The sequence below is a fragment of the Crinia signifera genome, chromosome 1, assembly GCF_055691185.1.
Source record: "Crinia signifera chromosome 1, ASM5569118v1, whole genome shotgun sequence".
Taxonomy (NCBI): domain Eukaryota; kingdom Metazoa; phylum Chordata; class Amphibia; order Anura; family Myobatrachidae; genus Crinia; species Crinia signifera.
Genome location: NC_139217.1, coordinates 379407119 through 379423446, shown reverse-complemented (window position 1 = coordinate 379423446; position 16328 = coordinate 379407119). Strand labels below are relative to the sequence as shown.

At 44.7% G+C, this 16328-nt stretch overlaps 1 protein-coding gene across 1 annotated transcript in view; it reads left to right on the top strand.

Moving 5' to 3' along the window:
- Positions 1 to 4884: 4884 nt before the first annotated feature.
- CMKLR1 (chemerin chemokine-like receptor 1) overlaps positions 4885 to 16328 on the top strand; it is a 91642-nt gene continuing 80198 nt past the window's right edge. The window contains exon 1 of the mRNA XM_083151448.1: positions 4885 to 4990. The gene's annotated coding sequence lies outside the window, so the exon portion shown is untranslated. The remainder of the gene's footprint in view (positions 4991 to 16328) is intronic.

Sequence of the window (16328 nt, the reverse complement as noted above, 5' to 3'; positions counted from 1 at the left end):
GGGCAGGGGCGAATTTAGGGGTCAGGCCGCCCCGAGGCACAATTTTTGACCGCCCCCCCCAGCTATATATATATATATCTGTGTGTGTATCATAATAAATAATAACACCAGTACTCACAATACTGGTGTAGCCTTGGTACACACTTGGAGGTACCCACTTTTCACATGACAATTTATTAGCACTGAGGGCGAGATGTATTAAAATACATCACCGCCCTTCGCGTCCCCCCCGCCACGATTCCAGCGCATATGTACTAACATATGCGGCTGGCATCGCGGTGCGGTGACGGAGCCCCCCTGCGATACCTGTACTCTGGTGTGCGGGGGGTCTCCGTCACCTCCCTGCTGCCTGGCTCTCCCCTCACGCCGGGGACAGCTAAGCAGGCTGTCCCCGGCGCCTCCTCCTCCCCCCTGCAGCCGGAAGGATGTCCGGCTGCTTCACTAGGGGAAGGAGGGGTTTACCTTCCGGGGTCCAGGAGGACCCTTCAGGAAGGTAAGCCAGAGGGGGGGTCGGCGAGGCGGCGGGCTTGTGTCGGCGGCGGCGGGCAGCAAAAAGCAGCCCATAGGCTTCTATAAGGTATAGCCACCCAAAGGTGGCGATATCCTTCAATGTGGTATTATTTTTGATACATTGGAAAATGCGGTAAAACCGGGGATTTACTGCATTTTCCATTTGATACATCTCACCCTTACTGTTTCAAAGAAGGGAGACAAACAGTTAAAGTGCTCCAGACACATTCCGTTCACTCCGTGTGTAGCAGGCAGCAGCATGATGACAGGAGGGAGGGCTCCATAACCTGCACTGCAGGGAGAAATTAGTTCCTTGCTGCTTGCAAGGAACAGAAAGTAACACTAGGGTAGGCAAGTTTATGTGGACCAGCTCCGGAGTTACAGGCTGTCAGTGCATACCTCCCAACATGACACTCTCCAGGAGGGACACATTGCTCTGTTTCTGGACTTCCCTCATTATGTATGATTGCCATCACCTGTTTCACACATGTTAATTGATAAGAAAGGTGCTTCAACACAGGTGATGGCAATCATTAATTAAGGGAGAAGTCCAGAAACAGAGCAATGTGTCCCTCCAGGAGAGGGCCATGTTGGGAGGTATGTCAGTGTGTGACTGTGAGCAGGCAGGGCAGGCATACTGCCTGTGCACGGAAGGAGGGAGGTACGGGACTGTGGCTTCAGGCTGCCAGCGCTCCTGCCCAGAGAGGGACAGGTACAGCGGCAGCCGACAGCAAAGCTGAGGGGATGCAGAGAGGATAGAGAGCTCCTCCTTGCACTGAGAAGCGGCGGCGAGCAGCCACTCTGCCGCTCTGTAAATGTTAGTGTCAGACTGACAAAATGTGTAACAGCAGGTGCCTGGCGGCTGCCGCCCTTGACAGGTGCAGCCCCTAGGCCCGTGCCTCACGGGCCTAGTGACAAATCCGGCCCTGCCTACGGGCTCAAGATAGGTAATTATCAGTATATGTGAGCTTTGGAAGTATTAAAGTTTTATTTTTCATGGGTGTCAGTGTGTTTATTTGACTATTTTTAGTCAGTGTGTTTATTTGACTATTTTTAATGCCCCGCATGCTGGGGCTTGTGGTTCTCCAAGTCCCAGATTGAGAGGGAGGCTTGCTGGGACTCATAGTTCCACAGTATTAAACAATAGTTTATACTTTTTTTTACACAAGTTAATCAGTCCGGTGACCACCGCTCCAGGGTCACTGGGGACAGCACCAGGCTTCAGCCTGGTCAGGTAAGTCCTGGAGGGGGGGGACTCTTTATTGGGGGGTCCCCACTCCCCCAGGGCCCATGGCCAGGCTGACTGGTCAGTAGGGTTAATGTTTTGGCCGCGGGAACTTATATAATAAGTGTCCCCTGGCTGTGACATTACCCTGCTGGCTAGTTTAGCCTGGGGCTGGTTCTTAAAATATTTTGGGAACCAGCCCTGGACCTGGAGCCTGGTGCTGGTTACAGCTGGGGTGGGGGGTGGGGGGGATGCCGTTTCTTAAATTTATTTATTTTACCAAATTTTTTTTTACACTCTGCAGCCTTCACAGATCTGACTGATCCGTGCAGACTGCCTGCACGAATTTGTATTAGCAGACGTATATACGGCCGCTAATACGAATCATTACGCCATCGGAGGGTTACAAAGCAGTCGTATTTGACTTCTTTGTAAATTCCCCTCCGGAACACGACTTTGCATATGGCTGAAACAGCCGTATGCAGTCGTATTCATTCGAATAAGAATACGAAATTTCATATTCGTATCCTTAGTAAATTTCCCCCTAAATGATGATATTAAAAGACAAGTACAACATTACTTTAAATCAACACAATGGTATAAAACAAGATTGATTTTACTGGATACTCCAAATGTTTACATCTGACGCTGGTGCTCTGCCTTGGTGCATAGCTCCTCCTTTTTCCTTCAATACCCCCCCCCCCCCCCCCATAATTTTTAATTCATCTTCTCCTTCTTTACCTTTCTTTTTATTCTTTGTCCTAGATTACTGAAGTAATTATGCTAATGTTTCCTCTTATACAGGGTTGTAATTGCGAAAATGGTAGGAAATGCTGACTTATTGCCTCCACAGGGGCATATTTAACCTGATGGGGTGAAATGTAATAGGATGAGAGATTCAGAAAGTGAGAAATTTGGTAAGAAATCTCCAGTTTTTTTTAAAGGGACAACCATTTACATAGCAAAATCAAATTGGTTTTGCAGTGTAAATGATTGCCGCTTTAAAAAAACCTGGAGATTTCTCACCAAATCTCTCATTTTCTGAATCTCTCATCCTATTACATTTCACCCCATATGATGTTGATTGCCCACAAAGGCAGATGGACTATGAATTTTATCTATTCACCTACTTTTTTATATATTCACCAGCCTTACCATAATTCTGTTTTGTGGGGCTTTTTGTTGTATTCGTTCATTACAAATGTTACTATCATTGAATGGTACACTTATCACATGGGTATGACATTGGTATTGTACTAATTTGCCTTACTTGACTCCAATAAAAGCAATTCAGAAAAAAATGTTAACTATTTATTTACAGTTTCTTATATAGCGCAGCATATTCTTTTATAGATTTGTGCTGTACTGTACCTCGCATACTTTGTAAAGGTACAGTGGGTGGGTGTAGTCATACAATAGTACCCTCAATTCAAATGATGCCACACAGTAAAACAATTGTATTCATCATGCAATGCCCCTGATTCATATTACACCACATAGTAGTGCCTTTTTTTCAACTTTTGCTACACAATACTATAGTACTTTTTATACATTTTTTTATAACAGAAGTGTTGATAATACACAATGTCCTCAGTATTAGTGCCTTTAAAGACACCCATACACTACACGATTTGGGCCCAATTTGAGCCGATTCTGGAGGACTGGGCCAAGAAATTGAGTGAAATAGGCCCAAATTGCATAGTGTAGGACATCCACTCTGATCCAAAGCGTGGTCCCATGGGCATTGGATCAGATCCGGAGGTCAGACGGTCTGCACATAAAATAAATCTTATGTGCAGCTGTCAGTGAGCAAGGACTGGAGAGCAGAGTCCAGGGGAGCTGCAGGTGGGGTAGCTTCAGGAGAGCAGGATCCGGGGTAGTGGCAGGCAGGGCCACCAATAAGGGGGTGCTGTGGGTACAGCTGTCCCAGGCCCCGTCCTCTGGAACTTCCCGGGCTGCTCATTTTGTCTACCACAACCCCCCCCCCCCCCGACTGCCTCTGCTGCGCTGAACAAAGCAAGTCCCGGAGCAGAGGCTTTTTCAACCCAGGATGCCGGCGGCCAATTAAAATGCTGCTCCGGCTTTTGAGCCAATAAGAGCTCACGTAATGGCTGCCGGTACGTGAGTTCTGATTGGCTCAACAGCCGGTGCTGCATTTTAATTGGCCGCTGGCATCCTGAGTTGAAGAAGCCTCCGCTCCGGGACCTCCGGGCTGCAGCTTAGTGGAAGAGGAGATGGGGGAGCAGGAGCCGGGTAAAGGTAAATCAAGTGAGGAGGGGGAGCCCGGGGCCCAGAATATAAATGAGTCCAGGGCCCCAATATTCCTGATGGCAGCCCTGGCGGCAGGCAGAGAGCAGGTACCGGAGAGCAGGGACCGGGGTAGCTGCAGGTGGGGTAGCGGCAGGATAGCAGGGTCCATGGTAGCGGCAGGCGGGGAGCGGGGACCGAAGAACAGGGTCTGGGATAGCAGCAGGCGGGAGAATAGAAAAAATCCAATTCAAAAGACTGGGTGGACGCTGATTGGCTGAGCCCGCGGGGGCGGGCAGCTGACGTCAGCAGATGTCAGCTGCACGCACTCTTGCCGTACAGGGAACCTGCAGAACCAAGACACCAGGGAGGTGTCTTAGATCCACGAGCACTTGCAAAATCATTTAATGGTCCCAGCACGCAAGGCTGCGAATGGATATTTATGCTAAACAGCCATTTTCATGCGCACGGGGGAATCGGCGGGCCAGGGGCGTTTGTACCGGTGGTGCATAAATGACAGAAAAACCAGAATAACCCCCAAAGTGAACATTTCAGTGCTCAGTAAACCCACACCTGAGGGTAGCACCTTGGTAGCTTCTTATACTATAATAAGAGAAATTTGTTTGTACAGTAGATTATTGTATGAAATGTTTCCTTTAAAATGCTATTAAGTGTAGGGCGGTGTGTGAAAATTGGGATTACACATGTCCTGACTTCTTGGGAATTGTGAGAAGTACATATTCATCTGTCAGACGTGTGTAAAGGGAACAGCTTGGGAACTGGCAAACATGTTGGAATTAAAATGCAAATGAAAAGCATTCTGGAGAGCGCACAAGAACAGCTGGATACAAACCTTGTAATGTTTTTTATCACCAAGCTCAGTCACATGCTACAGACCCGGTGTTTATTGTACACTTTTGGAAATATTACTTCATGATATTCTACTGGACCTTCTGGATGGAATGATCTAGCATTGCAGTCAGGAGATCTCCTGGTCAAGTTTTAAAGGTAGGTACAGTGGAAGAGAAAATGGATATGGTTGTACAGCCTTCAGAATTGCAAGGGGGACATTTATTAAAGCTTCTAAAAATGAAGTGATGATGTTGCCTATAGCAACCAATCAGATTCTGTCTATAATTTCTCTATCAACCCTTTTCATTTTTAGAAGCAATGGTAAATATACTCCTAAATTGCCGACAATGTTCTAACTACAGTATATAATACATTTTCTGTTTTAGGAACCAAGTATTGACTCAAAGTACCTGTATGAGTACCTGTGACAGAAATTCTGATGTGTCTGCTTACATTTAAAGCAGGCATGTCCAAACTATGGCCCTCCAGCTGTTGTGAAACTTCAAGTCCCATCATGCCTTGCCAGAGTTTTGCTATTAGGGAATGCTAAAACTATGGCAAAGCATGCTGGGATGTGTAGTTTCAGAACAGCTGGAGGGCCACAGTTTGGACATGCCTGTTTTAAAGTATAAACATGATGTCCACAAAATGCTTGTTAAAGGGGATTTAATTTTAGCCTTTGACACAACCAATTGCTTCCTGAATAAATATGGTTTCTTATTGCTAGGTAGATGTACTTGCTGTTTTCTATAAAACATTACGGATTATACAATATGCAATCTTTTTAAAGTTATTTGACCTGTGTATATGTCCATGGATAGAGTGGAGAGCCTCTTCTTACTGTATTCCACCTCATAGGCGAACGCAGAGGGGGGGTTTCGGTTCCCTGGAAACCCCCCTCCTCTTGGCAAGTTCCTTATGACAATAAAACTGGTATATACAGTAATATAATGTGACCAATAACGCTGCCACCATATCATGCAGTGTAAGGGACAGAGCACAGCTGCTGCACATGCCCAGTGTACCAGCTTCTTCTACTCAGAGCCGGATTAACAATGGGCCTGATGGAGCTATAGCTCCAGGCCCACTCTCCAAATAGGCCTATTTTGTAGCTGAGGGTCAGGGCTTTCCAACGAGACCACCCCTGCGTCGCTAGCCCCCCGGGAACCGGAGATACCGCCAGGCAAACCTGGAACGTTTTCCCCATAGGATAACATAGGACCCGCTAACCTGGTTCCGACCTCCACCTGGTTCCGACCTCCACCTGGTTCCAACGGCTGCCAGTTCCCCCTACAGCATCACAGAAACTCGAGGTTGATCTCAGTCGAACCCAAATCGCTGGGCCTTCAATCTGGCAATGAGCATGGAACCCCTGGCAATGAACATGGAACCCCTGGCAATGAACATGTAGGTAAGCAACACTTATGTAGCATAATTTTGAATAGGCATTATGGTGTTTGGCATAATACGTAATGGAGATTATGGTGTGAGGCTTAACATGTAATGGGCATTATGGTGTAAATTTTTAATGTGCGCCTTTGGTGCGCAATGCCCCTATTTATTAAGCATATTGTGCATTATTGCTCAATCTGTTTGGTATAGTGCAGGCATGTCCAAACTATGGCCCTCCAGCTGTGAAACTACAAGTCCCATCATGCATCAGTGGCAAACGCAGGATTTTCAGAAGGGGGTTTCCAGAGGGGCGGAGCAAAGCAAAGAGATGGACACTTAGGTGACCCAGTATATGCCGGGTCAGTTAAAGTATTATAGATAGACCAATATATATATATATATATATATATATATATATATATATATATATATATATATATATATATATATATATATATATATATATATATATATATATATACATACAGGGGCGTCAACAGCAGTGTAGACCCCTGGGCAAAGCAATGTATTGGGGCCACTACTGATCCTCCAGCGGTAGGGGTGGGGGAAGCTTTGATGTCCCCCGGGTGGTAGGGGGTATTATATCAACTGCTCAGCATGTAGCGCCTGGATCAGTAATTTCCATTAATTACCCCTTTACTGCACAGATGGTGGGAGATGGGGTGGGTGAAGGGGGCACTGGGATGAATGAAGGGGCCCTGACACATAACTTCCAGGGTGGTAGAGGATGTTTAATATGCAGAGGAGGGGTGTATAGTGGAGTGGGCATATTATTCATAATTTTCTGGTGGGAGACAGCTTGCTTGACTGCAGATATCTCCAGTTCCCAGAAATACATTTATTAGATTTTAATGGATTTAAAAACTAGAGAATCCCACCTACCAAATGGTAATAGGGACTAGGAGATCAGAGTTCAGGAGGCAGAGCAATCTGCCAGTGAGTATATAAAACTACATACCAGGTGTGTGGAGCTGGAGCAGTAACCAGCTGCTGGAAGGCTGATATCTCTGCTTCTGGGAACAGTAGAGACAAGCTACTAGTGTCCACCAATGGGGAGAGTCTCAGCTTTTGGAATATACCCTCAGAGAAACTCTAAGTCAGAGAAAACCTGAAATATCTGACTTGGAAGAGCAATTTACAGGCTTGGATGGGGACCACTGCTTTGAAGTCAGATATCTCCGGTTCCCAAGGGCCGATTTTTAAAATTCTTGTACCCATGGAAAGAGGGGACCCTCAGCTTTCAGCCTAGGGCCCTTAGACTCCTAGGGGGGGGGTTTCTGGGTACCCAGAAACCCCCCCTGCGTGCGCTACTGTACATTGCCACAGTTTTGCAATTAGGGAATGCTAAAACTATGTCAAGGCATGCTGGGACGTGTAGTTTCACAACAGCTGGAGGGCCACTGTTTGCACATACCTGGTATAGTGTGTATTTTGGCTCAATCCATGTGGCAAAATGTGAATTTTGCCTTAATCTGTGTGGAATAACGTGAATTTTGACTCAATCTGTGTGCCATAGTGTGAATTTTTGCTCAATCGGTGTGAATTTTGTCTCATTCCATGTGGCATAATGTGTAAGAAGCAAGTATAGTATAAGGGGTTACTATTGTGTTGCATGATTTGTAGAAGGAGTATATGGTGTGGTAAACTTAGGTTATCACATAAAAGGTGCTGACATATTGTCTACCAAGTTTCGGTTTTCAGTATTTTTTTATGACTGGAGTGCCGCCTCACCCCGCAAGTATTTTAGGACATCGGCGTCCTGCGGGTGCACCTTTGGAGTGCACCCGCCAATATATCTCCCTGCATTTTTCTTATGCCAGCCCCCTGCCTTTTCCAGGCATATATAATTAGTTAAAAGTATTTACACAAATAGAGACACACCCATGAGCAGACCACCCAAACAGAACACTGGTCACGCCTCCCACATTATTAGGTGCTGGCCGCAACCCCTATTATTGCGCATAATAGGCCCTTGATCATTTTCAGCTCCAGGCCCATTTAGACCTTAATCTGGCTCTGCTTCTACTACACTTACTGTATGTGTGGATCTGAGCACGCAAACATCACAATGGACCAGAGAGTAGCTGCCAGGAGGAAGAGGCAGGAGCCTTACCATGAAGTGGGAGATTGTGAGTTTAGTGCAGTACTGGTTCTATTATGTTTGTGTGTTTATTTATTATGATATGTTTAACCTTTTCCTGACCACTTATCTTATTTAAATGTTTGAAACAGCCTATACTATAGACCATCTGTACTGTTAAATATTAATACTGTATTCCTTACAGTATCCACTGTATAAAAAGACACATTTTCAAGGCTGTTACTGCTCCTTCAGAATCCTGTTCTTCTTACTCCAATGCACTGCAGAGTGGGAGATTTAGGATTACATTTGGAAATTCCCCTCTTAAAATCCTGTGTTTGCCACTGTGCCTACACATGGTCTGACATTGGTTACGTCTAACCATATTTGCTTGCTGCATAAGATGCCCAGAGAGCTAAGTGTGTTGTGTTCTGTCATTTGTTCTTCTCTGTGACATGCAATGCTGAGAGATCGTGCTGTATTAAACATTAAAATATCTAGCGCTGACAATAACGCTCGCCTACCTTTTCTGGGAAATCTTCCAGGTTTTTAAACGCTAATTAACCCTGTTTACTGCTGGAGAAACACTGATTAAAGGGCATCAGTTTGGAAAAAAAGGTTGAAGGATGTTTCACTGACATACAACATAAATGACTATATATCTAAATAAAATGGTAAAGCCTGGCTATTAGAATTAACATTCCATACTGGTCTACTGTTATTTCCTATTATGACAGGACAATATTGATTTTGGAGTGAAATATTTAGATAGATTCCCATTTTAGTTTTTTACTGTACAGTATATCATTAAATGAAAATGGATTTATTTGGGAATTCTCAGCACTGATTATAAAATACTCCTGTTAAAATAATTCTTTAACTAATTACAAGTAAAAAACAGAAAATAACTGATTAAAATATTCATCCATTTGGCTGAGATGATTCATAGGCCCTTATTCTGGTCTGTGCGGCCGGAGCCGCATACGTTGCTCCGGCCGCACAAACCAATCCCCGCCTACAATACGGATCGCCACGGCCGTCCGTACGCGGACGGCTGGCGATCCGCATGAAAATGGTGGGGCGTACGCCTCCACCATGGTGGGAGCTGCCCCCTGCATTCGATGGTCGACGACCATCGAAGGCAGGGCCGCACGCTCCCCCCGCTCACGCAAGCTTAGAGCACACGGACAATCGTCCGTGTGAAAGCTTGTATGGGGGCTGAGAGCTGACATCCGGCGATGTCAGCTTTCCGCCCCCATCACTGGCGTCATAGCCTCATTACCATGCATACGCCCCGCGTTTGCATGGGAACGCCCATGAAACGCTGGGCGTATACATAGGTAAATGAGGCTATCAAGCCCCTCACGCCCCTATACGCCCCCTTTGCGGCGTATAATTTTTGTGTGCGGCGATTTCGCCTGCACATGCGCAGAGTGACCTCTGCGCATGTGCAGAGTGAAAACATCGGCGGTACGGCCGCACGCGGGCCGTACCGCACAGATTAGAATAAGGGCCATAGTGAATTTGTGTAGAACAGGACATCTTCAAAAACATAGGGGTACATTTGGTAAAGCTTTTAAATGCCCATAGATGCCCAATCAGATGCTGTCTATCATTTTTTAGGATGCAATAGTGAAATGGTAAACAGAATCTGATTGGTTGCTATGCGCTACATCAAATCTTTTCATTTTTAGAAGCTTTAGTAAATTTACTAAAATTTTAGTTTTATTGAATATGGGATGTTGTTGTCCATAACAACCAATCAGATTCTACTTATTTATTTAGCACCTTTTAGAACATAATATATAATTTGATTGGTTGCTGTGGTCACCATCCCATTTTCAATAGACCTCCCATCTTAGTTTACCCTTTAGGGGGTATTCAATGTAGGGTCACGACTGTCGGGCTGGCCCGACAGCTGTGACCCTGTCCAGTTCTCGGCCGGCTTGACAGGGGTTTTGCAGGCGAGATTCAAAGTCCCGCCTGCCGAGCACCGAGAAGGGGGCATGGCCGCGAGAAGCGGACAGAAATTGGCGAGCTGCAGCTGAGAGCTTGTCAATTCCCGGCTGTTCTCGGCAGAACGTGCCCGACTGCTTGTGAAGTCGGTAACGTTCTGCCGAGATCCCTGATCAATGCTGTTGGGGACCAAAGCATTGAACAGGGCCCCGCAGCCATCTCCCCATCGGGAATTAGTAACTGTATGAAAAGTGCACTTATTTAGAAAAGCCATCAATAGGCCTATGGTTAGGCTTATCATACTATCCCTTTAAACCATGACAATCATGAATTATACAGGTTCTGTGGCTGATTTTAAGCCTGTGTTTCACCTGGTTTTATTCAATTAGAGAACCTGTGTAATTGATGAGTGTCCTGTTTTAAAGAGATGGTAAGGTAGGAGTACCTGCTATAAGTCTGTTATAGTTACCCTATTCAATTTTAGAGATGGTGAAAACTGTCCACGGGGTAACAGTATCCTGATAATTAGTAGATATGTTCTTTATGAGTAACCAAGTTACCCAAGATACCCAGAGCTGTAATTGCAGCTCAATGTTCTTCTACTTGTATTCTGTATTAAATTATATACTTTTCATTTTAATATATATATGTTAAAGCTATAAGATGGTATACTCTTCCCCAGCCATCAAAATGTTTATTTCCTTCCCTGAACCATCTGACACCTCTCTCTGGGATTCTATTATAAATGAAGATGAATTAAAACCTCTCTTCTTATTTTGATACTCTGTGGTAGATTTGTTTAGCTCGTGAAGTGAAAAAGTGTCTGGTTTTTATCACCGGCCAATCAGCTCCTACCTGTCATTTTTCAAACCAAGCATGTAACTTCACAGTTAGGAGCTGATTGTCAGGTGATAAAAACCAGACACTTTGGGGGAAAATTACTAAAGGAAATGTGTAAAAAATAGGTGTAAAAATAGGTGTATTTGTATCCAGAAATACATTTATTTTTGACATTTTCTATCCCGAAAATACGGCAATTCGTATTGATGTGCTATCAATACGAATTGCCGTATTTTCGGGATAGAAAATGTCAAAAATAAGTGTATTTCTGGATACAAATACACCTATTTTTACACCTATTTTTTACACATTTCCTTTAGTAAATTTCCCCCTTTATCACTTCAGTTGGGAGGTATTTTTATACACATAATACCCATTTTAGCACTCCTGCTTGACACCTTTTATCACTCATGCAGCATGTCTTCCCTCATATGCCCCCTTCATATAGTGTATTTTCCATCATGTGCCCTCCCCATTCAGCATGTCTTCCTTCATGTGTCCTTCCTCCTCCAGCGAGTCTACCCTCATTCCCCCCCTCTTCCAATGCATCTTCCATCATGTCCCCCACCCCGTAATCCAAAGTGTCTTCCCTCATGTTCCAACCCATTTTATAGCATGTTTCAATCATGTCCCCCCCCCCACACACACACACACTACCCATTTCAGCTCTTTCATGCTTCAAACTTACTTTCCTCAGGACAGTATAACTGTGCTTTATATGGTTTTTTTTTTTAATAACCCTAATTTGTACGTGTTTGTATGAAAGAAAATTTAGACTACAGTATAATCTCTAATAGGGAAGGGTGGATGTAAATGATCATATTGTCTTTGTACACTTCTAGACATTATAATAAACTAAATTGATAACTACAGTAGCAATACGTTAATTAAAGTATTGTGAAATTTTGTACCTGCCAGAAAAAATCTAACTTCTTACTGTAATTGTTTCCATTTTCAATTTGATTATGTGTGTGTAATTCTCATACGGAAGTAGTGGAAGTGCTCCTACTTCCTGTCTCCACTCCGAGTTTCGCAGTCCCTTCTGGTAGCTACCACCAGACACAGATCCTGCAGCTTCTCCAGTCAGTCTGGGAACTCTTTGCTTGCATTTACTTGTCATAACAAAATATATAATGTTAATAAGTTCTTTTATTCTCTTGATACTGCATTTTAAGACTGATACGGTGCATACAGGATTAGTGATTAATGATTGTTAAAGCAAATACTTGGTGTGTAGTATTGTCCGTATAATTTCTGGGTGAAATTACTTTTTTGTGAATTTAAGGAATAAAGCAAATAAGCAATAATTATGTTTCCATCACAGTGTATAAACAATGTTATACGTATTTTCGACTCTCTGGTATGGATGAAAAATAATAACTTAAAATAAATAAGGATATGGTCTGTTCCATAGTGTAAGTGTGCCACAGTTTCATTGTAAAAACATTGCCACATGGAATATTCCAGTGTTTCTCCAACTCGGTTGTGGTATGGAGTTCCGACAGTTGGGATACCAACAGTCATTAGCCCGACGTCGGGATCCCGATTGACAGCATGGCAAGAGCAAAAAAGCCCCTTGCGAGCTCGCTGCGCTTGCCACGCTGCGGGCACGGTGGCTCGCTATGCGAGCCACCTATTCTATTCTCCCTGTATGGGGGTCGTGGACCCCCACGAGGGAAAATAGTGGGTGGCCGTCGGGCACCCGGCTGTCGGCATTTTGGATTTTGGATGTATACTTTTACTGATAAATACAGCTAAAACCATGTAACTTGGATGCTTAGATGTAGTATTCCAGCATGAACTACAGCCTGCACCCTCTTAATACACTGTCCTATGTCACATGGCACCTGAAGTCACAAGGGGGGAGCTTGCATGCAATCTAAGACATCCCTAATCCATTTCTGAGATACAAACTTGAGGGGACCTGGTTTAACCCAAAGTTCTGGGGTGTTTGGTTTTCAGCAAAATCTCTAGTCCCAGCATCAGTAACCCTTTTAAATCATGACATTTTATATTGCTATTTAACATATATCAAACTGCACCACACTGTGTTACCAAGATGCACATTTTCTGTTCTTTAAATCTTTCACATATGTACAATTAATGTCACAAGTAGCAGTTGTCCCACTAAAATACATAGATATAACAATGGAATAGAGTGTAAAGTGTGATATCATTTATTAAAAATTATACTACAAAGAATCTCTTCAAGCATAACCTGCAATGTAGGATGTGCACTGAAATACATATAATTTTCAGATTATGACTAATGTACTGTCAGTAAATTGAAGCAAAGAAAGATTTTGCACGTCTATAATAAAATGAGCTATGCTGTATTCTTCAGTGTTAGTATCTTTAAAACACAAAATACATCATATTGATAAACAAGGTAGCAACATCTAATTGCATCTATGCTAATACATGCATAAAATACTGTATAAGAAAGAGTGACATGCTTACTGGGAAGAGAAAATGTCCCTAAAAATACTGTGGGCGGGATGTAATGATGCCTGAGTTTGAAATTCAGTCCAATCTCAAAGTTTTTTCTTAAAAGAGGCAATCATTTACAACGCATGGTTTCACATAGTCACCATATGAAGTCGGAAATGGATCAACACCTCTCTGGACCCTGGATCTTATTTAGATCTGATCGCAGAACAAATTTGTTCTCAAAATGGGCAAAACCATGTGCACTGCAGGTGGGGCAGATGTAACATGTGCAGAGAGAGTTAAATTTGGGTGGGGTGTGTTGAAACTGAAATCTAAATTGTAAGGAGGGTTTTTGGAAAGAAAAGTGTGTCCGTATTAGGTGCACCAAAAAGAGAAATCTATTAAAAAGTAACTTTTAATGATTCAATTAAGAACTGCGATAAAAAATTTTTTTAAAAGACATACAACAATTAAACGCTGATGGACACTTTTAAAAAGGATATAAAATCCTAACAAGGCAGGGGACTATTTGTTAGTAATACCTTTGTGGTATAACAATGTCAGATGTGGGTGCTTAAAGTGTAATAGACACACTGTAACAATGATATTAATATGTAGTTAGAATAACATTTGGTTACATGGACACAGTGTGTGTTTGTCACGTCACAAAAGAGAAAAAGAGACAGTGCGGGAGGCATCCTGGCCGCTCTGTCCTTTATATGGTAAATGGTTTGTCAGGTAAATAAATAACACTTTTGATACGTGAGGAGGAAACCGGGGTGGCCTAGTTATCCCTCACACTGCCGCCCTGTTACCGCTGCACCGCTGCACCACTGCACGCTGAGAAAATCTCCATGCAGCATTACTACTGAGATGAATCACAGCCGACGCCGCTGGATGCCAATGTAAGCGCCCGGGGACGGTCAGTGTGTAGATGCACTCCACTATCTAGGCATTCAAAATCACATTTAAATCATTATTTAAAGGTAGGACAGCGTGCCCCTGCTCATGTGACAACGCCGATGCGCGTTTCGCATTGAGCTTTCTCAAGGATTACCACCTGGTCTGCCCTATTCCAGGGTCTCCTAAACATTTCCTCCAGTACTCTTGCTGTTGGTCTTGCCTCCTGTACTCTTCTTTTTTATCTTGCACACTGTTCACTATAGGCAGGGCCGCCGACAGGGGGGTTCCAGGGGTACAACTGTCCCGGGCCCCCAGCCTCTGAAGGGACCTGGGCAGCTGCCCACATTGGCACGGCACCACCACCCCCTGCACCCGCACAGATGCCCCCACCCTGCGGCCAGGCTCACACAATCACCAGTTCAGCCTGCAGTGCGCCGAGCCTAGGATACAGAGGGGCTCGGCACTCTGCAGGCTGCACTGTGCAGTGAGTGCTTCCAAGGGTGGTAGTGGTGATGGGGGGACGACAGGGTAATTTGCTTTATTTTGTTGGGAGGTTTCCCACTGTTTTCTTTAGCTGAGGGCCAAGCATTGGCTGGGGGGATGGGGTGCCTCAAATGTGCTCTCTGGCTGGTGGGGGGTTGTTTGGGCAACTATTCTCTCTTTGGATGTGGGCCCACAACTATGCTCTACTTAACTAGGTAGGACTCCAACTGTGTTCTGTTTGGGTTGTCAGAGGTCCACAACTGTGCTCTCTTTTGCTGGTGGCCCCCTAACTGTGCTCTCTTTGGCTGGGACAGACCACCCGTGCTCTCTTTGACTGGGGCAGCCCACCCGTGCTCTCTTTGACTGGGACAGCCCACCTGTGCCCTCTTTGACTGGGACAGTCCACCTGTGCTCTCTTTGACTGGGACAGCCCACCTGTGCTCTGTTTTGCTGGCAGAGTCCTCAATGGTGCATTTTTTGGCTGGGGGTGGGAGCAACTTTGCCCTCTATGGTGCCCCCCCCCCAACAGTGCTTTGTGGCTGTGGGCCTACAATTGTGTTTACTTTCTGGTGGCCCATCTGTGCCCTCTTTGGAAGGGGGAACGACTGTATTATTTGGCTCAAGCTCCTATTCTACACTCTTGTGCTGGAGGCACATACTGTGCTTTTTGTAGCTGCTGGGGCCCCAATTTTGCTGTCTTTGGCTGGCGGGACTTGCACCTGTGCTCTTTTTGGTGTTTTGTGGTTGGGGCCCCTCAACTTAGCTGTGGCTTCATCCATCTATTAATCAATACCAAAAAACATGTTGCTAGCAGTTTCAGCACTTGTGCACCTCATCCGTACATATACAAAAGTATTTTACAAAGAAATTGCAACAAGATTGGACCTACAGATGGAGCGCCTCTTAGCCAGCTCAGGGAATCACCAGATTCCCTGAGCTGGCGCAGGCTGGTGGAGAGACACTCCATCTGATTGGGATGCACAAGCATCTCACACACTCGCACGTCTCAGTCACTCGACAGCGGGGAGCGGATTCCTTGCCCGTCTCCACTTCAGGCATATGGGCAGGGTTAGTGGAGGCTGCAAGGGTCTACAGGCGGTGATGGGGGAGTGGCAGGGAGCCGGAGGCGGGCTCTGTCAGAACAGGGCGTGCTAACATCTCGTGCACGCGCACCCCCTTCTGGTGGATGGCGAAAGGCGGTGATTGGTGATAGAATCACCAGTAGCAGCTCTACTGAGAGCTGCTCCATCTGTAATACACACAATTATACACTTACATCAAGAAGCAAAAGGGTAGCTGATATACCATATACATTTTTCTATGGAATTTTCAAGGCCGTGACTCTTTAGAATAAATACATCTGAATTTGTATATTTAAACACAAATGCA